This window comes from Prionailurus viverrinus, chromosome E2 (genome assembly GCF_022837055.1).
Source record: "Prionailurus viverrinus isolate Anna chromosome E2, UM_Priviv_1.0, whole genome shotgun sequence".
NCBI classification, from domain to species: Eukaryota; Metazoa; Chordata; class Mammalia; order Carnivora; family Felidae; genus Prionailurus; species Prionailurus viverrinus.
Genome location: NC_062575.1, coordinates 38273254 through 38298177, shown reverse-complemented (window position 1 = coordinate 38298177; position 24924 = coordinate 38273254). Strand labels below are relative to the sequence as shown.

General features: G+C 41.2%; 1 long non-coding RNA gene across 3 annotated transcripts in view; it reads right to left on the bottom strand.

Moving 5' to 3' along the window:
- Positions 1-15644, bottom strand: part of LOC125153144 (uncharacterized) — a 146748-nt gene extending 131104 nt beyond the window's left edge. For 2 of the 3 annotated variants that reach the window (XR_007147422.1, XR_007147424.1), the window contains exon 1: positions 5931-6144. This is a non-coding gene — a long non-coding RNA (uncharacterized LOC125153144). Of the gene's footprint in view, positions 1-5930; positions 6145-15565 lie in introns of those variants that run through there. The other variant, XR_007147423.1, reaches the window with a different exon arrangement.
- Positions 15645-24924: the final 9280 nt, after the last annotated feature.

Sequence of the window (24924 nt, the reverse complement as noted above, 5' to 3'; positions counted from 1 at the left end):
CCAACTCCAAACTTAAATTCAGAAACTAGTGCTGATTTTTGGAAAATTTTAGAAGATACTTAATTTGGTATGTTATACATTAGTAAAACTATACTTCTAATCACATGCCATTTTGTATAATCTTGTTACACCAGCATCAAAGTTAAGATAAGAAATATATTTAAGCACCATATCCATAAGCAGTAAGATCATTAAAGCTCTTTGGGCACTATTACTTAAAAAAAGAGAAAAAATATCTGTCCAATTATTTTCAGCAGTAAAAATCTGTTGGAGGTTATAGCCTAGCATTTAATTGCCTTTTTTTTTAATTGGTGAATAATGTAGAGCTTGTGATAATTTCAAAATAAATATTTTTCAAAGCCTCAGGGTATTCATTGTATAATGATCATTTGAAAGATTTCTTGGTTATTGGATTCTCAAAAAAATAAAAGACTATCCACAGCACCAGTTATTTCTATATTAAAAAGATGAAATTGCTCATTAAATGGTACAAGTCAATTTCTTTCATCAGCCTAACTGTCCTTTTAGCAAAGATTCAATCTTTGAATTAAGCATATGGCTATACATTTCAAAGGCAATAACTATACTCTATTTTCTTTAACATGAACATCTTAACATCTAAAAAATAGTGTCAGCCTCTTTGCTGTGCCTTTTCCTGAGCAGACTGAAGGCATAGTTTTATTGTTGCTGTGTAGTTTGTGTGTGTGTGTGTGTGTGTGTGTGTGTGTGTTTTAAGCAATATATTTGTGTGTTTTAGTCAAGGTTCTGCTGGTCATGACATGCACATTTTTAAAAGTGCCAGAGATTTTTGAAAGTATGGTGAGACTGAATATTTTATTTAACAATAAAATATAAAATACTCATTTTTCTATTTGTGTATTTGTAATTTCCCTAAGGAGAATTGTTTCTTTGTATAGTAAAATCAAGTCCAATGTAATGAACAATGTTCGGTCTATGAGGGTTAGATGCCAATCCGAGGATAGACGAGCCTAAGGACTTTCTTATCTTTTATCCAACCAAACTCTTGGAACTAGAGGCTGGAAAGAAGGGGTAGAGTTGAGGGAGTCAGGAGTGGGTAGAAAAAGGTGACCTTGCAGATCATTTCAAATTCTATAATGAATGCAAAAAGTAATCAGAATGAGATAGCTGGAGATTCAATTCTTTAGAGAGAGATTCAAATTCATTTGTCCCTTACAGGAACCAAAGAAAAAATCCATTATTAATTTAGGCAATTAGAGAACTTTGAAAGCAATATCCAGTACATTTAAAAAAAAAAAAAAACTATCCCAAGAGTGCAGCCCACAGCCTAGGAAAACTTAATTTTTATAGCATTTAGAATGAAGAAAGGTCATTTCTTAGATGTTCTCAACAGAACATTGTAATTTTAAACTGGTAATTTTAATGAGAAGTGGAGTTTTCATAAAAAGGGAGTAAATGCTTGAGTGAGTTTGAAATGAAATTAGAGGTGCATGTTCTGCCCATCATGGAATTTCCAAATGAATTGGTGAATCTGATACTGCTTCCTGCTCTGCCACACTCCCACTGGAAAATTCCAAAGCTTCAGTGCCTACACCTGCTTTTTCTGCTTTCTCAATGACATTTAAAAAGACGTTTTAGGGGCGCCTGGGTGGCGCAGTCGGTTAAGCGTCCGACTTCAGCCAGGTCACGATCTCGCGGTCCGTGAGTTCGAGCCCCGCGTCAGGCTCTGGGCTGATGGCTCAGAGCCTGGAGCCTGTTTCCGATTCTGTGTCTCCCTCTCTCTCTCTGCCCCTCCCCCGTTCATGCTCTGTCTCTCTCTGTCCCAAAAATAAATAAACGTTGAAAAAAAATTAAAAAAAAAATAAAAATAAATAAATAAAAAGACGTTTTACCTTTTCCTTACATGGGAGGCCTCCACTGCCTGAGATGTCTGATCCATGGGCTGTTTCTCTTCTGTGACTGATAAACAGAGGGAGTATCACATGGGGACATTTCCCAGAATCGGGGCAGAGACAGGGCAGCAAACTGAGAAGGGGTTCTCATGGAGCAAGTCCAGAGTGTGGAGTCATGGAGGACTTTTGATGAATCTTGCCCCTTCCGCAGTCCACATGGACAGGTCCAAGAGGTCACAAGAGGAGTTTTGGGTCACCTGTATCATGATATCCAGAGGATGGTTCTCAGTCTTATCTAAACATTGGAATCACCAGAGAGCTTTTAAAAAGGTATCTGGGACTCTTAAATACAGAGAACAAACTGAGGGTTGATGGGGGGCAGTGGAGAAGGGAAAATGGGTGATGGGCATTGAGAAGGGAGCTTGTTTGTTGAGATGAGCACTGGGTGTTTTATGTAAGCGATGAATCATGGGAATCTGCCCCCAAAACCAAGAGCACACTGTATACACTGCATGTTAGCTAACTTGACAATAAATTATATTCTAGAACATAAAAATAAAAAAATAAAAAGGCATCTGAGTCCTATCTCCATGAAGTCTAATTTCACTGGCCTGGGCTGCAACTTGAGTGTTTACATTTTTGAAGCTCCCAAGATTATTTGACTGCTTGGCCAGGGCTGAGAACCATGGTGTGACTTTCTGAGAAGGAATATCAACACAGAGCTACAGGAAAGGTCCTGGTGAGCAAGGGGTGAAGTAGTACAAGGGGATGTTAGAGGATGGGCACAGGGAGGCCTGTGAACTGTGTTAGGATAAAAACCAAACACTTGGGAACCATAGGAAGCCAAAGAAGGGTGTAGCAGAGAGCAATGTGGCCAGCTCTTTGTTGCCATATTTCTGGTGCTAAAATAAAAGTTTACTTAACACCTGCATTCAGATGGGAACATCAGAGGCTCAGGAGAAATTCTAATGCTACCTGAAAACTAAGACTTCTCTGCCCAAACTTATCAAGTCTCCCTTCAGGTAGCAGAGGGGTCAGTTGTCATTCATCTCTATTTGGGGAACAAGCATGTGCTTTCATTTGTAGCCTTCTACTACAACCATGCCTCATTCCCCTCCATGTCCTCCTTCCACATCACAATAAGCCATTCCAGAGTGCCGTGCTTCACTTGAAAAAAAATGCTTTCTGTCCCCATTCTGGCACAGTTTCAGCTTGTTTAGCATTATCACATATGTCATCTGTTTCCTAAGCAATCTAACATGGTCATGGCATGATAAGATTGGTAATTTGGGCAAATGAGAAACAGCCTGCCATCAGGACAACCATAATGACATTTGATTTGCTGTCAATAGATACTACTGTGTGTTATTTCTCTTCTTGTTCCTGGAAAATAAATACAGAAAAATACCGCAAGATTTCCAGCCACAAGCCCTTCCAAAAAGCCAAAATGATTGAAATATTGCTCACCTTTAAACACATTATTCATTTGGCAAACACCAAGTAGATGCCAACCATGTGAGAGGCACTTTGGGTCTAGTTGGAAAATGTAGAAATGGCCCCTGCCAGCAAGGGACTTCCAGCCTCATGTGAGAGACCAGATTATGAAGCATGGCAAATTAGAGAACAGTTCCAGAAAGAGCAAGAATAAAACTCACAAGGAAAGATGTGGCCAAGCACCACTTCATCCATCCACCCACACATGACCTTTGCCAGCATTAACTGCAAAAAGTTACTGCCACTATCAATCAACAATTCCTATGTCATCCCGTACAGAACAAGGAGTTTCACAAAGAGCCTTCTGAGTTCTTAGGTATTTTCATTATGGGGTGACATTCTCTTTGGTTGAAAGGGGAGACATCAAAGGGACTCCTGAATTTTGTACAACTTGCTGTCCAAGAACACCACCCATTTGTCCCAAGAAGGACTCAGCTAAAGCCTTTCAGCTTACAACACAACACAATATGGCCACTGTGTATACCACAGAATCCAGAAATACTCAGACTCCCAACACCACCTGGAGTTCAGACCTGTTTCCTCCACTCACTTATTTGTTCACTAGGCCATTCCTTCAACAAATATTTACACAGCTATCATTGCTTTCCAGGACAGAATAGACCAACACATTGAACCAGATTTTGAGCTTAAGAACTGCCAATCTAATAGGAGAGGTTTGTACAAGGCATATGTGAGTATAAGAGGTGTCGAAAGGGGTCTAGGTGTTGCTTCATAGAGATAAGAGCAGGAATTTTGGAGCTGGACACACGTTTGTCTTTTCTAGAGAGCTCCTGAGACATCCTGGCCCTTGAGCCAGGGTTACATCTTCAGACCTTCCCTGAAGTAAGCAAGCAAAGCTGTCCAACCTTGCATGTCCTACCTCTGAACCCCTATGGGAGGATCTAGCCTTAGTCTTTACCCTAAGTCTGAGAATCACTAGGGGAGAACTCAAGGATAGCAGGGCACCCATCCTGCTTATTCTGCCTAATGCTTCTTCCCTTTTCTGGGTCCACTCATTCATTCATTCATTCATTCATTCCCATGAACACTATCCACTACAGTGCCTCCAATTCCTTAATGGACCTGAAGTTCCCTCAATGCTCACTGCACACCTACTGACTTTTCCACTGTTTTGGGAAGAAAGATAGGCACAAAGATTATCACTTTTACTTATTGTCTTCAAGTGAGTCCCACATTCTCAGAAAGATAAATTTCATACTACTACCAGAAACAGAATGTGTAATGCTTACAAAGTTCCAATGAGAAGTCTGTTCTAAAATGATGCCAGCTCTGTGTTCCATGTTATACTAAGGAATGAAAGGGAGCTGGAAAACATGAAGGAACAGAATACCAACACTCCAGGTTGATCTGAGTGGGAGGGAGGGGTCTAAAGTGAAAAATAAAAACTCGCTTTTTACTCCTCATTCTTCTCCCTTCTTCCTTAATATTTAGTGTCCTTAAGGAGCAGTAAGAGGCTTAGAGGAATAAAATGAGAACAATTAATGTGGACCACAAAGAGATAGTCTTTAGCCCCCAAACTGGAAAGAGTTAATAATATAAGTCCATGATCTTCTTGTCCCTAGAGGCATGCAGGCAGATAATAGATAATAAACAAGTGATAAAAATATAGAAGGAATGTAAGAAAGAGAACTTTAAGGGAGAGAAGAAAAATTATATTACCAAGGTATCCATAATGTTTCAGGCACTCTTTCTGGCCTTTACACAATGTCCCAAGACAATGGTGAGAAAGATATTGTTACCTGCATTTTGCGTATGAAGCAACTATAGCTCAGAGAGGTTGAATAACATAACCAAAGCAGCAAACTGGCAAGTGGTGTGACTCGAAAGCCTATTCTCTTTCCTTCACAACATATTGCCTCCTTAGAGAGTCAGAAGAGTGGGCTAGGTTCATTTGTTCATTCAAAAGATATTTTTTGAGTGTCAACCTACTGTGCTGGTGCTGGAGATACAAGGATGAATAACAACCTGGATCAGTGTGTGGGATTCTAAGATTCTGTAAGGGCCCTCACTGCCTACCCAACTAACTGTGTGGATATGGAGCCCACAGACCAACACTTCCCTTCCTTCTTCTCCCTCCCTCCTCCAGCCTACTGCCTCCCTAGCTTGCTTCCATCAGCACAGAGTCAACTTAAGGGCAGGCCCTGGATTTCCTCTCTGATTCACCTCTCCCAGAACAGTATTTTCCAAAGTGCAGCCCTCAGAACAGTAGGGCCATAGTATGCTCTTTGGATTCAGAAGGTTCTCTGGTCCCAGGCATTTGGGAAATTCATCATTGGAGGGTCACAGTAAATGAAGAGTACAAGAGCAGGGTCCACTCCTGCTAAGGCTGGAGGGGAATCACCAAGAGGTCTTGAGAGGGCTTTGCTGCTCTGCTTAGAACAAGGGCTTTCTAATTTACTGTGGCCCACAGTTAGAAATACATTTTACATTGCTACTCTATACAAATATCACACATAGACCACACACACACACACACACACAGACACACACACAAACACACACACACACACAATTGAAGCCAAGGTTTAATAAAACAATACTTACCTCCACTATGTGGGATGCACTCCGTTTCTAGCCTATTTTCTTTTAACGCTGGTTCATGATCCTCTGAACCAATTTCATGACTCCACAGTTTGAAAAACACCAATCCAGAGCACGAGAAGACACTTGGGCTGATTTCTAAATAAAATAGCCCCAATGTGAATCAGAGGGTCAAGGAAGAGGTCATGAATTAGGAATCAGGAGGCTGAAGCTCCAATCCCATCTTCACTGCTTTCTCACTGTGTGACGCAGGCCATCAGTTTCTCCTATAGGCTAATGTGAAGACCTAATTGTATCAGTCCTTGCTGATACAGACTAGAAACATGGGAAATGGGTGGCGCTTAAATGAAGATCTCAAGGAAAATTTAACAAAGAGGTTGTTTACAGGGATGTGTGCAGGGCCAAAGCAAAATCAAAGAAAGGGAATGCTCACTAAACCCATGAGAGAGCCATTGGAGGGGCCACCCACAAGACACTTTCACTGCCAAATTTGGCCAGACTAGGAGAAAATCATGGCAATAAATTCCCAATCCTTTCTCGTTCTTCCCTCCAGTCTCCTGCTGGTACTTCTTATTGGCCAAAACCAACCTACAGCCAGAGGACAGGAGACCCCATTGATTAAATCCTTCCAGGTCAGCTTCCTGGGACCCTAGCAGAGTGAAGAGCAAGAAGTGGATCAGGAGGAGCAAACAGAGATTATCCATCAACCCTATTCATGTCAAGATGGAGAGGAGCAGGGCACCTGGGTGGCTCACTCCATTAAGCGTCTGATTTCAGCTCAGGTCATGATCTCACAGTTCACAAGTTCGAGCCCTGCATCAGGCTCTGTGGTGACAGCTCAGAGCCTCGAGCCTGCTTCGGATTCTGTGTCTCCCTCTCCCTCTGCCCCTCCCCCACTCACGGTCTGTCTCTCTCTCTCTCTCATAAATGAATAAACGTTTAAAAAGTTAGAGAAAAAAAAAAGATGGAGAGGAGCAATAATGGTTTACTATACCACCCCTCCCAGTTGCCATTCAAGGGTTGGTGAGGCTCTCACCCCTTTAACCCTTATAGTTTTCCCACCCATTTTCTGAGATGCTTAATTGTGCCTGCTTTTGCAGAGTAAAAGCCTCAGGCTTGACACTGCAAGGGATAGAAATGGATCAGACTGACCCCCTACCCTCAGGGAGCTCATAGAATCAGGGGAAGAAAAAAGTCATGGCATAAGGACTGTTGCATAAAATATGAGGTGGAGGGTGCCAAAAGAAAGTGTTCATTGAGTGCTCTGTGGGAAATGAGAAAGAACCAAAGCAGATCATGGCTTCTGGGAACTGGTATGGCATTCACAGTTAGATCATGGCTTTCTCCTATTAGATGTAAACAATCTCACAGAATAACATCATCAGACAAGGTCATTCTGAGATTATAAAATTAAACAAAAATAAGGTTACTATACAATCCACATGACAATATCACCTTCTTTTGCCTAACTTGATTGAGTACTACTTTTTCACCAAGCATAACTTTGTTCTACCTCCAGTGTGCCCTCCTATTGATTACAATTATTAAGATGCCCAATCATAAAATTGTTCCTACTTTCTGACAACACCCAATCCAGAAAACCCACTTCCTTATATCCTCCCCCAAATTGCTCAACCAAAAGCCAAACTTTAATATAGTTCTACCTATATGCTCTTATTGTGACACCCCACCATTGCCTTTGGTGAGCACTGAATCAAGTAAGAGACCTAACCTGTCATCTATGGGTGTGTTCCTGGTAGCCTTTGACTGGAGGACATTGCCACTAAGAAGGAATGAATTCCATAGCAAAGATCCAGGGAAGACCCATGGAGGGTTTGAGTTGAGAGCTGGGCAGAGGTGATGGCCCTCCACTTCTAGGCAGTGGAAGATCCAAGCAAAGCCACAGAGGTGAAGGTCCTGGGCCTGTTTCTACATAGGAAGCAGAAGCTTGGCAAGAGTACCATAAAGAAAAGGATGAGGATCTTGAAAAGTCGAATTTTACTCCTGCATGGAACATGATGAAAGCTGCACTTCGGGGAAAAAATCCATCTAGAAAGTCTGTCCAGGAGGAACTGAGAAGAGAGAAACAGTGGATACAGAAAATCCAGTGTGAAGGCTAGAGAAAGGAGTGAACCGGAGGTCCCAGGGACCACTCTGTGCCCTGTGGAGACTTTGGAAGGCCCTCTCCCTCATTCTCTGCAAACTCAGAACGTTCCTTTGAAGCAAAAGTGAGAGCATCTGAGAAGCTCCAGGTCTCAGATTTGTTTGCTGGTCCCAAAATAGGAACTGTAAATCTCCTTGCCCATTGCCAAAAAGCACTTAGAGGAAAGCATTTGAGAGCAGATGAGATTGCTACTTTAAGAAACATTATACACAGATGTCTGAAGAAGAAAAGTATTACAGAGTTTGTAGATTAAATTCTCCTTCAGTCATACAAGATGTATTTTTAATTAATGGGAAAGATTTTGGTAGAATACATTTGATTTCACCCTTGTGAAATCAAATATTTGGAGTGGGGGGATATGTTCAAATGCATTTTCTCAGTGCTTCTTCCAAAAGATCTTGAATATGAAGGAAAAACTAAATGTAAGCTAAGAGTGAGTGATAATCGATTTCTGTTTCATAATGTTTTATTTAACAATATCTGGTTCATTTGCCATTTGGGAGAAAAGCTTTCATTTCCAATAGGTACCTAATCAGCCCTCGGCAGGCATTATGAATACCCTAATTAGCACCTCTGAAAAGTGGCTCAAACTTGAACTACAAAAAGCTAAATAATAATTTGGGAATTTGCCATGCTTCAAAGTAAAGCCCTTCCCTATCCCAAGTTGACAAGGATGTCTGCTGGGTTTCATGAATGTTGCATGTCATGTGTAATTATGTTAGATAATCACAACTCACCCAAACCCTGCACCCAATGATGAATAGGCTGTGGCAAGCTCTGTTTTACATCTTCATGTGGAATTATTCAGCAACTAGACTTTATTTCACTTCTGTTTGGACCCATAAACATACATATTTATCAAAACTCTTTGCAATTCTGACACCATATACTTTAAGATACTATCCAATTTGTGGGTAATCAGAACTTCATGAATATTAGATTTCTGCCTTAATTTCACTGGTGTGACTTTTTTTTTCTGCAAAGAAAGGTCAGGACTCAATCATGTGAATGCTGCTTAAGAGAAGCATGACAAACTCATGCCCAGGCCAGGAAGACATCGTGATGGAGGTAAGGACTTGACCTTGATACCCACTTCTCTCCTTTGCTCTTTTTCTGCCACCACCCCCACCCAACATCCCTGTCTCATTGTACAGGGATGGCTAAAGGGCTCACTCATTGAATAGCAATAAAGAAGTGTCCAAGGCACAACTACTTGTGAATCAAAAGAACTCATAAATCAACTATTGTCAAGTTTCCTGGAGAAGGGGTGAGTCCTGCACTAAGATTCCCAGAGTAGAAACAGATTTTACTGCTCTAGTAGACTCAGCCTCATAACACAGTCCATCCTCAGCTCCTCAAGACACCAAGCACCCCAGGTTGTGGCTCTGATGGTGAGGCAGCCTGAGGATGGCAGAGCACTCAAAACTCTTCCCTGAAATCAGCCACTTTCAAACAAGAAAGAGGGAAATAGAATAAAAATAAATAAATAAAGGGAATGTGTCAGGGAATTAAATAGAGCCTGAGAGGCAGAGTCTTGGCAAAGTTCAGGGCTAGGCTGGGCCCTGACACATCTGTCAAGCCTCAATCCCCAATACTCCAATCTTCTATCCATCCAGTTAGCCTTTAATTCACTCCAGCTATCATTAAATGAGCACCTGCTATGTGCTAGGTATAGGGCTAAGCACTAAAGGTACAAAGACAAATTAGACAGCATCCCAACCCTTCATTCATTCACTCATACTTTCATCCATTCTACAGTCATTTACTGGTCTTCTACTAGGTACCGGATACTACCAGCTTTGGGTTTATAACAAAGAGCAAAGTAGATGTGGTCATTATGCCCATGGAGCTTAGAGCATTCATGAATACATATATATTTATTTGTATGTCTATTTATTTGATGATCAACTGTAAATTGTGATAAGTACTACAAAAGCAAGGCACTAAGTTCTGTAGAAAGAAAACTTGCAAACAGCCACAGGCAGGCCCAGTGGAGAGAAGTACACCAGACCAGGCCCTGTGACAACTTCTGCAGTGGGGCTACTTCCTTCTAGGAAAAGCAAAGGCAACCATCTCCCTCCCTCCTCTCACTGAATCCCATCACCATAGAAACCAGCAGCTAGGGAAGAATCCAAACAAATGGAAGAAAATCCTGCCTCCTTGTCATTCATTATATTTTTCCTCTATTGTTCATTCATCCTCTCTCTCTCTCCCTCTTTCCCTCTCTGTCCCCACTGTCTCTCTCTTTGGTTTTTCTTCTCTGACCTCCCCTTTTGTTTCTCTGTCTTCTGCCCTCCATCTTCTTCTCATCTCAGTTCACTTCTGCATTATACCTCTGCATTTATTCCATCACCTTTTACTTCAGATCTGTCACAGAGCCCCGGAATGTTAGGAAATAAATGGGAGCAAACAAAGTTGCTTAAATAAGCTGTCTCTCTTCCCTCTTTTAAAGTTCAAAAACATGGACTCAGCCCAGGGTCTCAAGATGCACCAAGCACATCCCTATTGCCAGCCCAGTGCTTCCTCCTCTGTTAGGTGTCAGAAACTGAAGAGAGGATCATGCAGCATGACTAAGGCCTCAGAGGCAGAGTTTGAAGGGCCTTCCCCATGCCTTCCACTGGCAGCCCTGCCTTTCACAATACCCATGGGAGGAGTTGGTCACCCTCTTCCTCATTCAGACTTTCTGCCTTAACCACAGAGGAACTGTTTCCCAAGCAGAAAAGCAGCCAAGTGGGTCCAAAAGCAGTTGACTTCCCAAAGGATGGGATACATTCTCTCTCCAAACAATGAAAACTGGCATTTTTCTCTGCTCCACTTACCTCTTACTAGCCCCAGGAAATGGAACCTCAACATCAGAGGAAGGACTAAACAGGAATAAAGGAGCCCAAAGTCAGCCTACTGAGCATAGCAAAGACCTCACAGTTCCTCTTCTTCCAGAAAAGACAGTGATTAGGGGTGGGGAAGGAGGAGATGAAGTGATACCAATTCTTGTTGAGCCTTCTGGGGATGGGAAAGGTCAAGGCACTGGGGCAACTCCAGGATGCAGCTAAAACCTCCCCAGCCCCCACCCCTGCCTCCATCCCTCCTCAGTGCTTCCTAAGCAACTTGTACACATCATAGTCATTAGCATTATGGCTCTGTCTGGAAAATTCCAGTTTACTTCATTGTGACTTGCTTGAGCATGAAGCCTGGTAAAGAATAGGCACTTGGTGAATTTTAGTTAGGGTTAAATGAAATTGACTGAATTTTAATACAAATACCCCCAGTGGAAAATTTTCTAAGATTTGAAAGTGAAGGAAGAGTGACATAATTCATATCACATAGAAAATCAAATCTCTAAATGTTTTTTTTTTCTCTCTCCAAGACTGATGAGGAGAAAAAAAAGTGAAGGATTTGAAATGTCTAATTGTCTCCTCATTTTTGGCAGCCAAAGTTGAGCTGAGAAGGATGGGCCATTTTAGATCATATAAATAATATGATAACATAATGATTTAAAATTAAATGACCATATCAATGAGTCTTTAGGTGGACAGAGTGGGGGGGCACAGAGCTCTTTTGCATAAAATGAGATAAAGACCTGGAGGGAAGCCCAAAGGGAAGAGTTCCTGAAAATGGAGAATAGGGGAGTAGTGGGGGAGTGAGGGGTAATGAGTGGGGTCACTGGACAGCTGCAAAATTCTGTCAGCGACCCCAACAATAGAACCCCATCTTCCAAAGCCTTCAGAAAAAGATCACGTGTTTGAGGTGAGGTGTTTTCCCTGCAAAGTAAGTAGAGGCCCACAGAAGTGCCTGCCTGAGCTATGGGTGGAGGCAGGTGAAGCTGAGAGGATGTGAGGCATATACAAAAGGTAAACAACAACTGCAGAATACATGAAGGACAAGTCAAAGCAACTAGAATATTCCCCTGTTTCTCTGTACCACCTCCTCCTCCCTGCTCATGGACTGAATGAGATAGTCCCCTGAGAGAAGCCAGCATCTACAGGACCCAGGTGTGACTGAGGAGAAAGGGACACAGAGCAGGTTGCTCTGACCAGCTGTCCATCTAGATCTGGGTTTCTGCTTGCAGGGGTGCCTTCAGCCCAGGTCAAGGGTGGATGAGAATTTGGCCGTCAGGACTCTTGGCCACTTCTTTCCACCAGGGGGTTCCCTCTTGCATCCGCAAACCACTCAGAGCTTCCTCCCCCAGACATATTCCAGAAACAACTCCCAAGGATGCCAACACCAAGGTCATTTTGCTGCAGACTTGACAAATACCTTGTTTCATTTGCAAATGAGTCTCACTATCTCTCAGAGGCTGCACCTCACCATTATGCACAGTTTCTTAGAAGTGTCAATGTCAGGGAGCAAGATTTCCTGACCATGTCCCAGGTTCTCAGGGCCCCCACACCATAGAGCAATCTGTTAGAGCTCTCAGTAACTGCCTGAAGCTTTTCAAGCCTCCCCTCTCCACCTTGGGAAGAGCAAGGGAGGAGGTAGTGCTTCAGTGAGCTGCTGAACTGGGAGAGGTAGGCATCCTGGATTGGGCCCTGAAAATCCCCTAGGTCTCAGTTTTCTCATCTGAAGAAATGGACATTAACCCACCACTAGTCTCACATGTTTATTTAGTGAATATTCTGACAACATGTATGTCAAACAGCTTGGGAAAGACTGAAAGGCTAAATACAGGTTAGGAAGTGATGATAGGATGACAACAAGCACAACAATGATGAGGGCTTGTTACTCACACTCCCACTTCTTAGAAGAATGTGCCATTAGGAAGAGCCCTCATTTTGCTGAGCACAGTGATGAGTGGGTATGTCAGTTTACTATGGCTACCATTACATAGCACAGATTGGGTGGCTTAAAGAACAGAAATTTTTTCCCTCACATTTATGGATGTTAGAAGTCTAAGATGAAGGTATTGGCAGAGTTGGTTTCTTCTCAGCCCTCTCATCTTGGCTTGCAGGTGACCGCTTTCTCCCTCTGTCTTCACTTTGTCTTCCCTCTGTGTGTGTCTGTGTCTTACTCTCTTCTTATAAGGACATCAGTCATGTTGGATTAGGCCCATACATATGACCTCATTTTACCTAATTAACTCTTCAAAACTCTATCTCTAAATACATTCTCAGGCACTGCAGTTAGGACTTCAACATGTGAATTTTGGAAGGGACACAATTCAGCCATAATAGTGGGGACTTAGGGGTAAAAGCTGGTGTGGATAGAGTAATGATCCCAAGTTCAAATGACTATAGAGGCCAGAAAGATTTAAAAAAAAAAATAAGTAGAGAAGTTAGGATGTGGAAGGTGCTCTTTTCAGAGCTCATCCCCATTTAGAAAAGAGACAGTCACCCACAGCCTTAGCAGACTGTCATAGCAGAATCAGACCTAATATAGCCAATTTTCTAATTTTCTTTTTTTTTTAATTTTTTTTAACGTTTATTTATTTTTGAGACAGAGAGAGACAGAGCATGAACAGGGGAGGGGCAGAGAGAGAGGGAGGCACAGAATCAGAAGCAGGCTCCAGGCTCTGAGCCATCAGCCCAGAGCCCGACGCAGGGCTCGAACTCACGGACTGTGAGATCGTGACCTGAGCCGAAGTCGGACACTTAACCGACTGAGCCACCCAGGCGCCCCCCAATTTTCTAATTTTCAAAAGAGAAACCATAAGTGTGTTTTCTCATGTGGAATCTCTTGATTTTTAAATATTGGCAATGAATTCAAAAAAATCTTAAACAGTGTGCATAGTGTGTGTTTACACCTGAGGACTGGAGCTGGTACAGAGACCCCCACTATGCCATGTCTGAGATGTCAAGAAGGCTCTGCATCGGCCCGGTGGTCAGTTCTAAGGGCTCAGGCACACAGATGCAGTCCCTTCTTGAGAAACAGCCACCCAGGTCTAGCCATGTTTTTTTTAAAGCTGATTGTTAATGATGTGGAAAAGAAAGGAATAAAAACCATTATGATCACTCCAAGAAAGCATTTCTAATTCATGGATCATTTACTATTGATTATTGAAACAAATGCTATTGTGCATGCCTTATGGCTGGTTTTAAAACCTCTATAACTTTGGAGTTTTCAATTTATTTGGAAGAACTATAATAAGCAGCACATGACAATTACTTCCCTCAGTACTCCCTGTAATCAAGATAAATTATCTTGCTATTGATGTAAATGGGATATGAAAATCTATAGAGTTCTCTTGAGGAGTATAAACTCTGCATTATACTCACTACATTTGAATTTTGCAGCAAAATCATTTTGGGGTCAATCAAAAATACATTCCCTCAAAATTTTATTGCCATCTATCCTGAGTCACCTCCAGAAATGATTAGAAAATAATACCAATGAGGAACTATTTAGCTCAGTGTTGGGCTGCATCGCTATTACTTACACCTTACTGAACACTTTACACTCTCAGACCTATGTGTTATTATAAATGTATTTACATATTATACATATTTATTTACAATTCTTTTTCCCCATTGCCAAACAACCTCTTATGAAAATTCAAAGACAATTAATCATATATGAGATTTTTATAAACACAATAAACTCAATTTACATTGTTTCTCCTTCTCTTGTTTCTCCCTCTTCTTTTCCATCAAGTGCTTGTCTTCTGAGCCAGTTTTTCTCTAGCTAGTTTGTCTTCTGCCAGAGAAGATGCTGCCCTGAGCACCTTCATGCCATGGTTTTTGTTATTCTCCCCCCATAGCCCCATGCATACTTCAGTCATTGGGGATCACACAGGCTTCCTTCCTAGAAATTCCTTCCAATGCAGAATGCTTCTGGCAATCTTGGCATTCTTTTATGCATCTAATCTCTCTTTCTGATTTTGCTATTTAATTTATTATCCTTTTATTCAGCATCTTCATTTTAAAATCTCTTTCCTTGCAGCAAGACAAGTAGGAAGTCTTCTCTCAGTCCTACCTTTTCAGACCATTTCTTCCAGCCTCAGTTTCCTGTCCCATCTCTTTAAATGACAGAAGAGAGAGGGAAGGAGTGGAGAGAGAGAGAGGAGAAGCAGCAACCTCAAATACACCAATATATTCACAGTGGTTAATAATGGATGGAAAGATTATGGGTGAGTTATTTTTATTGTCTTCTTTATGTTTTTCAGGATTTTACAAGTCGCCTAAGATGAGCATATACACTTTATTCTAGTTTTTCTGGAAAGCAGAGCCTGTGGCAAGCTTACATGCTAAAGCTTTATTGGAGGTTCATTCCCAGATAAGCAAGAATAAGGAAGACAGACTGAGGCAGGGAAAAGGGTAAAACAAATACCAGGTGATGCAATTTCAAGCTGTCACAGCTCCATAGCAAAATACATCTGACTGCTCACTCAGGGCCTCTTCAGAGAGGCCACATAGATTTGCATCTCAGTACAGCCAGCCAGAGAGAGGAGAGGCACCTCACTATCTGCTGACTTTCTCTGCCTCTACTGGTCAAAAAGCCAAGTTGGCTCTGACTATCCACATGTTCAGGTCACGTTACTCACCTCTTTCTGTGAGCAAAAAGCCAAGACCTCCATGGACCTATTCCAGCCAGGACACAGGTGCTGTCCTCTCTCCTGTTACTTGGCTCCATGCATTAGGACTCCTGGTCTGCAAAGCCAGTGACAGCAGTAGAAACAGCAGCAGGACATTGTGACACACAACAGCCTGAACTGTTACTTAGGCTGCTCTCACTGGGAAGCAAGACAAGTGGCCATGACCCAGTGATCAAATTTTATTGATAAAGAAGAAAAGTTTATTTTAAAATATTCAATTAAATTTAAATCCTTTTAGACTTCTCTTGCTCAAGTCTCCTTCCAACATCTTCACATTCCAGATCCAAACTGGACACAGTATTTTAAGACAGAAGTCATAAGCCATAAAGCCAACAGAGGCCAGGCTAGTAACATCAACAGGAAAGCCCAGTAGAGGCTATGAAAAGTGCTTGGGCCTGTGGTGAGCAGAGAAGACACACACAGAAGTCACTAAGTGCTTAGCTCCAGCCAAGGGTTGTCACACCTGCTGATTTAAAAAAAAAATAAGTTCAAAATCAGGACTTCTCTGTGAATCTCATTTTTTATTGTTGACAACAAATGTTCTTTTTTTTTTTTTTTTCAAATTCTTTGGGGCAAACAAAAAGTGTCAACAGGCCACAGACATCACCTACTTGTCTACCAGCTTGTGACATCTGATCTTAAAGACTGTCAAACATGGAAAAACTTCATTTTCCCAATCTTGCATTGCCTCAAGATGATAATGGCTCACACTTATTGAGCATGTTCTATGTGCAAGACACTGTTAGGCATTGTATATGGGCTTCCTCATTTAGTTCACAGAACTTCAGAGGGGTCCCAGGATGTAGAAGACCAGATGGATTTGGACCTCACTGCCCACCTTAGAGAAAGTCCCCTGGATACAACTCAGCCTTTCTGCTCTGATTTTCCTGGGGTTTTACCAAAAAGGAAAGTGGTCTGATGGAGCACAAAGCTGGCTCCCTCTGTCCAGGTGGATGTCCCCGGTGGCCTTCTCTTCTCAGCTCGCACCTCACAGCCCACAGTTCTCTGCAAACTGGACTCACTGAAGCAAGGACTGTGTTTTAAGTAGCAGTGTATCCCCAGGGCAAATTTCACTTAATAAATTAAGAGATCATTAAACCCACCAGTTAGTAACTTTCCATTGCTCTTGAAGCCCTCTGAAAGGCTAATGAAAGCTATTGGTCTTCTCCTCCAAAATACATACATATTAAACCAAATGCTCCATCCGATTTCAGAGAGTTCTCCCATCTATGAGTCTGAGTTTAAAATTCCTGATCCAAAAACAAACAAAAAAACCTCCTGATTCAATCACATATTCCTTCTTTATAGATTAGTCCTTTTTTAAAAAACTTTTTAATGTTCACTTTTTTTCTTGATAGAGAAAGTGTGAGTGGGGAAGGGCAGAGAAAGAGAGGCAGACACAGAATCCGAAGTAGGCTTCAGGCTCTGAGCTGTCTGCACAGAACCCAACATGGGCTCAAACTAATGAATGTTGAGATCATGGCCTGAGCTGAAGTAGGATGTTTAACTAACTGAGCCACCAAGGCACCCCTAGACTAGTCATTTCTATCTCACAGACTTGTCTCAGATCATATTATGAGAAAAACTACTGATTTTTAGTGTTTTTTTTTTACTTTTATGGTCTGTGGTTTACATGGAATAAAAACAAACTCAAATTTCAAAAAAGAGGAAGTACAAAATTTTAATTACAGATTATGAAAAAGTTCTGGAGGTGGATGACAGTGATGGCTGTACAACAATGTGAATGTAATATCACTGAATTGTAGACTTACAAATGATCAAAACAGCTTTATGTGTGTGTGTGTGTGTATATATATATATATATATATATGGCAAATTTTTCAAATAATGAAACAGGGAAGAGTGCATTTTAAGGGCATGAAAGTACCTCAAGGAGCCCACTGGCCGCTAGGCCTTGGGAAGGAACTGGAACCTTCCATTTGTCTCTCATCTCTGTTTTGTGGTTTCTCCCTTGCTCTGTTCTTCCAGCATATGCCCATTCTACAGCTGTCAAGTTTCTATTTCTTCAATCAATCCAGGCTGAATTGTTATATCTCAGACACAGGTGCAAACTCCCTGGAGGAAGAATCTGATTGTCCCAATGTGAAACAAATAATAACATCTGGCCAGAAGGGTAGGGTCACTTAATACAATTATGGGAACCAGAGAAGGTGTCCACCACTGGAAGAATGGAGAAGAAAACAATGTAGATGAATATCACAGAAATGAAGCAATTAGAAGCAACAAACTGGGTGTACAGAGGGCAACACAACTTATTAAGTAGAAAGAGGAAGAAACAGACTATAAATGAGATCAGAACTTCTCCAACTTAACTGGGTGTTGTATGGAAACCAATTTGACAATGAATTATATTTAAAAAAAAAAGAACTTCTCGGGGCGCCTGGGTGGCTCAGTCGATTAAGCGTCCTACTTCGGCTCAGGTCATGATCTCACGGTCCATGAGTTCGAGCCCCGCGTCGGGCTCTGTGCTGACAGCTCAGAGCCTGGAGCCTGCTTCAGATTCTGTGTCTCCCTCTTTCTCTGATCCTCCCCCGTTCATGCTCTGTCTCTCTCTGTCTCAAAAATAAATAAACATTTAAAAAATTTAAAAAAGAACTTCTCCAACTTAAATGTACAGGCAAAACACTAGTATCTCATTAAAATGAAGGGTCTATTTCAGTAAGTGTGGGGCAGGGCCTGAAATTCTGTGTTTCTGGAAATCTCCAGGTGATGCTGCTGGTCTGAAGGCCACAAGTTGAGTAGTCAGGGTCTAGAACACAAGCTCAATCATGAAATTAAAAACTCATGCCAAAAGAGGGGCACCTGGGTGGCTCAGTTGGTTAAGCATCCACCTCTGGATTTCGGCTCAGGTCATGATCTTATGATTCATGAGCTTGAGCCCCACATGGGGCTCTATGCTGAGAGGGATCCTGCTTGGAATTCTCCACCTCTCCCCTGTTCCTGCTCCCATTATCTCTCTCTCAAAATAAATTAAAAAAAACATTTTTTTAAAGTTAAATAAAACTTATGCCAAGAATTCTCCCTATTTTACAATGAAACATACATTCTTCAGAACATATATCAAAACACAAGATGAGTACCTAGAGGGGTTGGAGAGGCAAGGGTGTGGAAGTGAGATGAGAACACAGGGAATGACAAATGTACAGAACAAAAGAGGGCTTTGCTCCAGCTGATGGTGAGAGAGCATGCTGAGAACCGAGAATGATTAACTCAGCTGTCTGTGCCTATAGTCCAAAAGAGGAGGAGGAGGAAGAGGAGGAGGAGGATGAGGAGGAGGAGGAGGAGAAAGGAAATGTGAAGTGGGAGCAGCAGGGCTATTGGGCACTTCCCCTTATGGATGGTTCTCAGTGAAAGGAACTGCCAAGGACTGAACAAGTCCCCAAACAGGGTTTCTGACAATTCACCTTGTAGCTTCCCTGCCCATGTGGCTTGGCAGGCTTGCCTGGACAATCCATATAAGCTTTCTGTTCTATATCCCTTCAGGGTCATTTGAAGTGAGAGCCTAGTTTTCACATGTAAGAAGATGGCTTCATGAGAGTGGTGAGATTTAAAATCCACTGCACTATATTCCATGCTCATGGACCGGAAGAACAAATATTGTTAGAATGTCGATACTACCCAAAGCATTCTACATATTCAGTGCAATCTCTATCAAAATAACACCAGAACTCTTCACAAAGATAGAACAAACAATCCTAAAATTTGTATGGAACCAGAAAAAATACTGAATAGCCAAAGCAATACTGAAAAAGAAAACCAAAACAGGAGGCATCACAATCCCAGACTTCAAGGTCTATTACAAAGCTGTAATCATCAAGACAGTATGGTACTGGCACTAAAACAGACACTCAGATCAATGGAACAGAATAGAGAAACCAGAAATGGACCCACAAACATATGGCCAATGGAATATCCAGTGGAATAAAGACATTGTCTTCAGCAAGTGGTGCTGGGAAAACTGGACAGTGACATGCAGAAGAATGAACCTGGACCACTTTCTCACACCATACACCAAAATAAACTCAAAATGGATGAAAGACCTCAATGTAAGACAGGAAGTCATCAAAATCCTCAAGGAGAAAGCAGGCAAAAACCTCTTTGACCTCAGCTGCAGCAACTTCTTCCTCAACACGTCTCCGCAGGCAGGAAAACAAAGCAAAAATGAACTATTGGGACCTCATCAAGATAAAAAGCTTCTATACAGCAAAGGAAACAATCAGCAAAACTAAAAGGCAACTGATGAAATGGGAGAAGATATTTGCAAATGACATAACAGATAAACGGTTAGTATCCAAAATCTATAAAGAACTTATCAAACTCACCCAAAAAGCAAATAATCCAGTGAAGAAATGAGCAAAAGACATGAATAGACACTTCTCAAAAGAAGACATCCAGATGGCCAACAGACACATGAAAAAATGCTCAACGTCACTCATCATCAGGGAAATACAAATCAAAACCACAATGAGATACCACCTTACACCTGTCAGAATGGCTAACATCAACAACTCAGGCAACAACAGATGTTGGCAAGGATGCAGAGAAAGAGGATCTCTTTTGCACTGCTGGTGAGAATGCAAACTGGTGCAGCCACTCTGGAAAACATTATGGGAGATTTTGCAAAAAATTAAAAATAGAAGTACCCTACGATCCAGCAATTGCACTACTAGGTATATATCCAAGGGATACAAGTGTGCTATTTCAAAGGGGTACATGCACCTCAATGTTTATAGCAGCACTATTGGCAATAGCCAAAGTATGGAAAGAGCCCAAATATCCATCGACATATAAATGGATAAAGAAGATGTGGTATATATATATATAATGGAGTATTATTCAGCAATCAAAGAGAATGAAATCTTGCTATTTGCCACAACATGGATGGAACTAGAGGGTATTAGGCTAAGTGAAATAAGTCAGTCAGAGAAAGATATATATCATAGGACTTCACTCATATGTGGAATTTAAGATACAAAACAGATGAACATAAGGGAAGAGAAGCAAAAATAATGTAAAAACAGGGAAGAGATGGGGCGTCTGGGTGGCTCAGTCAGTTAAGCATCTGGCCTCAGCTCAGGTCATGATCTCGCGGTCCCTGAGTTTGAGCCCCGCGTCGGGATCTGTGCTGACAGCTCGGAGCCTGGAGCCTGTTTTGGATTTTGTGTCTCCCTCTCTCTCTGCCCCTCCCCTGCTCACTTTCTGTCTCTCTCTGTCTCAAAAATAAATAAAAACATTAATTTTTTTTTTAAAAAAACGGGGAAGGGAACAAAACATAAGAGACTCTTAAATATGGAGAACAAACTGAGGGTTGATGGAGGGGTTTAGGTGGGGAGATGGGCTGAATGGATAAGGGGCATTAAGGAAGACACTTGTTGGGATGAGCACTGGGTTTTATACATAGGGGATGAATCACTGGAATCCACTCCTGAAATCGTTATTGCACTATCTGCTAACTAACTTGAATATAAATTCTAAATAAATAAATAAATAAATAATAAAATCCACTGCTCTGAACTTCCCACACAACAGCATTCAATGTCTTTCCTGGATATAGGAGAACCATCTGCTTAGATGTATTCTAGCAATTTGATTTGCATGCACAATGCAAAAAAAAAAAAATCAACATCAGTAATCTAGGATGTTAGTAAGCAAATACAACAACGTTCTTCCCCAGTCTGTGTTGTCCCAGGGCCAACAGCCAGTGACACTGAAAGAGCTACAACTGGAGCAAAGCCAGGGGAGACGATGCCACAGCACATCTCAGGAGGCCATGGAGCATGTCACTGAACAGTACCAGTGTAATCAACTCCTCCTGTCCCCCAAAATACATTCTGTCCAGTATGCTAGACAGACTGAAATGCAAATGTGTCTCCAAGACAAGAAGAATTGGAAATATAAAATACCCTACATGTAGCATGATGCCAAATGGGAATCCTACACTTTGTTTTCCTCAAAACCTACATTGTATCCCTGTGCTTTCTTCACTTTCACCTTATTACTTGAAGAATGGGAAAAATAGTATTACAAACAAATCCTTCAACCCAAGGAGCAATTTTTCAGCTCATGGAGTCTCTCTGAAGTTGAAACATGAACCTATATTTTGAAATGCTCATTACTCACTGATTAATTCAGGAGTAAAATGATCCAACATATTGTTACCAAACTTTGTGATGTAACTTCTTTGTTAGTCATCAGATAGTCACCAGATAGTTTGACCAACTGATGTATGTTAACTAGTACACTGGGCACTATTAATAACAACAACAACAAAAAATATTGGGCTTGGAAGTTGTCTCTTAGGTACCTACTATCTGTCTAGAGAGATAAGACCAACATACAAAAAATAAACTAAAACAATGAATTGTATTCCTATACATCCACTGGTCCTATTTCATGCTTCATTCTTAGGCACAACTGGATCTGGAGATGCAAACAATGGCTCCAAAACACTGCTGCCCCATAGAAAGAAACTTCTTAAGCATGAAGCTCTCACAGAAGGAAGCAGAGCCAAGAAACAGAAAGAGAATCAAAGAGAACACCAGGCAGATCCTGGCTGGGATCTGCTTTTCTGTAATATTAATAATACTAAAGAAGAGAAAGAGCCCTTCTCTTCCCCACATCTATGTCAATTCCTTAAATTCTGATCTGCTGTCTCTGGGTCACCTTCCCTTTCTCCCCCACAGGACTCACTGAGCCAGACTACAGGACACTTTGTTTGGTCAGTCTGAATGCTATACCCACTCCCCAAAAGAGCAAAGGGATCTACCTGATTGACAGGCCCACCAAAATCAAATGGAGGTGTGGAGTATGAGGATCACTTAAGAAAAATCTGCAGACACATAAATAACAGGATGTGATGGACACTACAATGACATTGCAAATTGGAGACATCACTGTAGGTGGAAATAAATTACGGGTGAGTGGAGTGTTTCTAAAAGTGGCAAAATTAAACACAACAATAAATCTCATTTTGGATCTACTATATGACAGATATGTACTAGGCCCTTTGTTATACATTATGGGAACTCAAAATTCAAGACTTGCAAGGGCTGCAGGACCCATTCCTGCCCATGTCCACACCCTGATCTTTTGCCATCTGACAGCCTCCTCCCACCACTGGGTTTACTTTTATTTCTATTATTTCTTATACTTACCTCAGGGCCCTTACATTTGCTTTTCCTCCTGCTAGGAATTCCCTTCCCAGTTTGTCTTATGGCTAACTCTACTCACCCTTCAGTTTATATAAAAAATGCCACTTCCTTAAGGAAGCTTTTCCTCTTCTTGATGAAGTAGCTTGCCCACCATGTCCTTCTGACATAATATTGAGCACCCCAGGGCAGGGAATGATCAACACTGTGCCCTTACTGCACAGCCCAAATGCACAGCAGGAACTGGATAAATATTTTATTCCTTCATTTAACAAATGTTTGCTGACTATGTGCCAGACACTATGACAAGTGTTTAAAATATTTCAGTGACCAAAACAGACAAGATTCTCTGCTCTCAAGAAGCTTAAATAATTTTCAAATCATTGAATGAGCAAACTGAACAGAGACTCAGAATAACTAAACAGAAAGAAGTTGAGAGACCATCTTAGGTGAAGGGATGAACAAAGGTGATAGTCCCAAAGGCATGATGAGAGTTAGAAAGATCATCTCCTGATCACCCTGTCATGAGCCCAACCTTAGTTTCCAAAAACCCACAAGGTTGTAAAGAGCACCTCAATGCCCTCATGGTAACAGCACTCCAGTCTTAAGAGTCAACTTTCTTTAAGTTAACACTCTCTTTACTTGCCGACCTAAGTTCCTTGATCCATAGCAGACAGACCACTGGCCTTGAGGAGTGAAGGACCAAAACATTTCCAGGCTGCAGAGGCCAGCAAATCTGTTTGGAGCCACCTCAGCTTTATGATGAGCTGAGAAATTTTTTTACAAAAATGTTTTTCTTTTTTTAGGTCATGCAAATAATTTTACTAAATTTTACTAATTTAGGTCATACAAATAATTTTAGGTCATGCAAATAATTTATCTCTCTGTGTATCTGTATACCTTGCTCTCCTTTGCAGAAAGAACAGAGTACTCCTGCACATCACAGAATAAGCACCAGACACACTTGCACTCCAAGCACTGAGATAACATTTGTACATGGCACCATCAAGTATGCCCATAATCAAGAAATGTTGCAGACCACTGCATTCTCTTTCCTGATTAACTGTGGTAAACCCCTTGAAAAACTCTTGAGCAAAGCAAAAACCTCGGAGTTGGCTTTTGGGCAAGAGTCTGCTTCTTCCCCAAGTTGCTGGCCTTCTGAATAAAGCTGAAATTCATTTCCAATCAAAACCAAGGTTGGGGTTCAGTAACAGTGGCACAATTGGGCCTACAGGTGTGTGATATGCCATGGCTCCCCACCTATCCTTCTGAGAACCCAAAGCATAAACCAAGAACCCCTGTGAACAGCACTCTAGAAAAGTCAAGTGTCATCTGTCTGCTGAATCATACTTGACTTTTTGCTAAAATCAAGATAATTATTAGATTGTTCCTGATCCTCTTAAGTATGGCTTGATGGCTCTTGAGCCAAATTAAATGTAAGATGGGTCTAGGAAAGGGGAAAGTGAAATGGGCTCTACTGAGTTCACATAAAGATTTCATTTCTCAAGAGGTAGTGTCATAGTCCTTACAGGTTGCACTGAATAAAAGACCAGTTTGGCTTAATAGGTGTTCATTTGTTTTTCAAGGGAACTATTTTATTTAGATTACTAAAACATTAATTTTTCAAATAATATCAAACATTCAGCTAAAGTACCCTGTAACCACACATCCCTAAAACTAGTCTCCTCTCTCCATTTCAGAAGTAACTACCATTACCAATGTGTTGTATATTCCTTCCAGACTCTTTTCATGCATTCACATATATGTTATTTTATTTCTTTTTCATTTTGTTTTAAGTAAATGATTTCATATTGTACTTTCATTTCTACAACTTTCTTTTTTTCTCTACACTATGTCTTAGAAGTCATTGCACTTAGTATACATAAATCTTATTGTTATTATTGTTTATTGTTACTAAATCTTATTATTGCAATACTTGTACATAGTATTTACATAGTCTCTCACAGTAATTTTATGCCATCATTTATTTAATATTAAGTGAGTAACCTACTTCATTTTATGCCATTATTTATTTAACATTCCACAATAATGAACCCTTGTTTCAAAATTTTCACTATTACAAACAATGCTGTGATGAACAGCCTTGTCCACACTTCCAGCCCAAGGCACCAGTGAGTA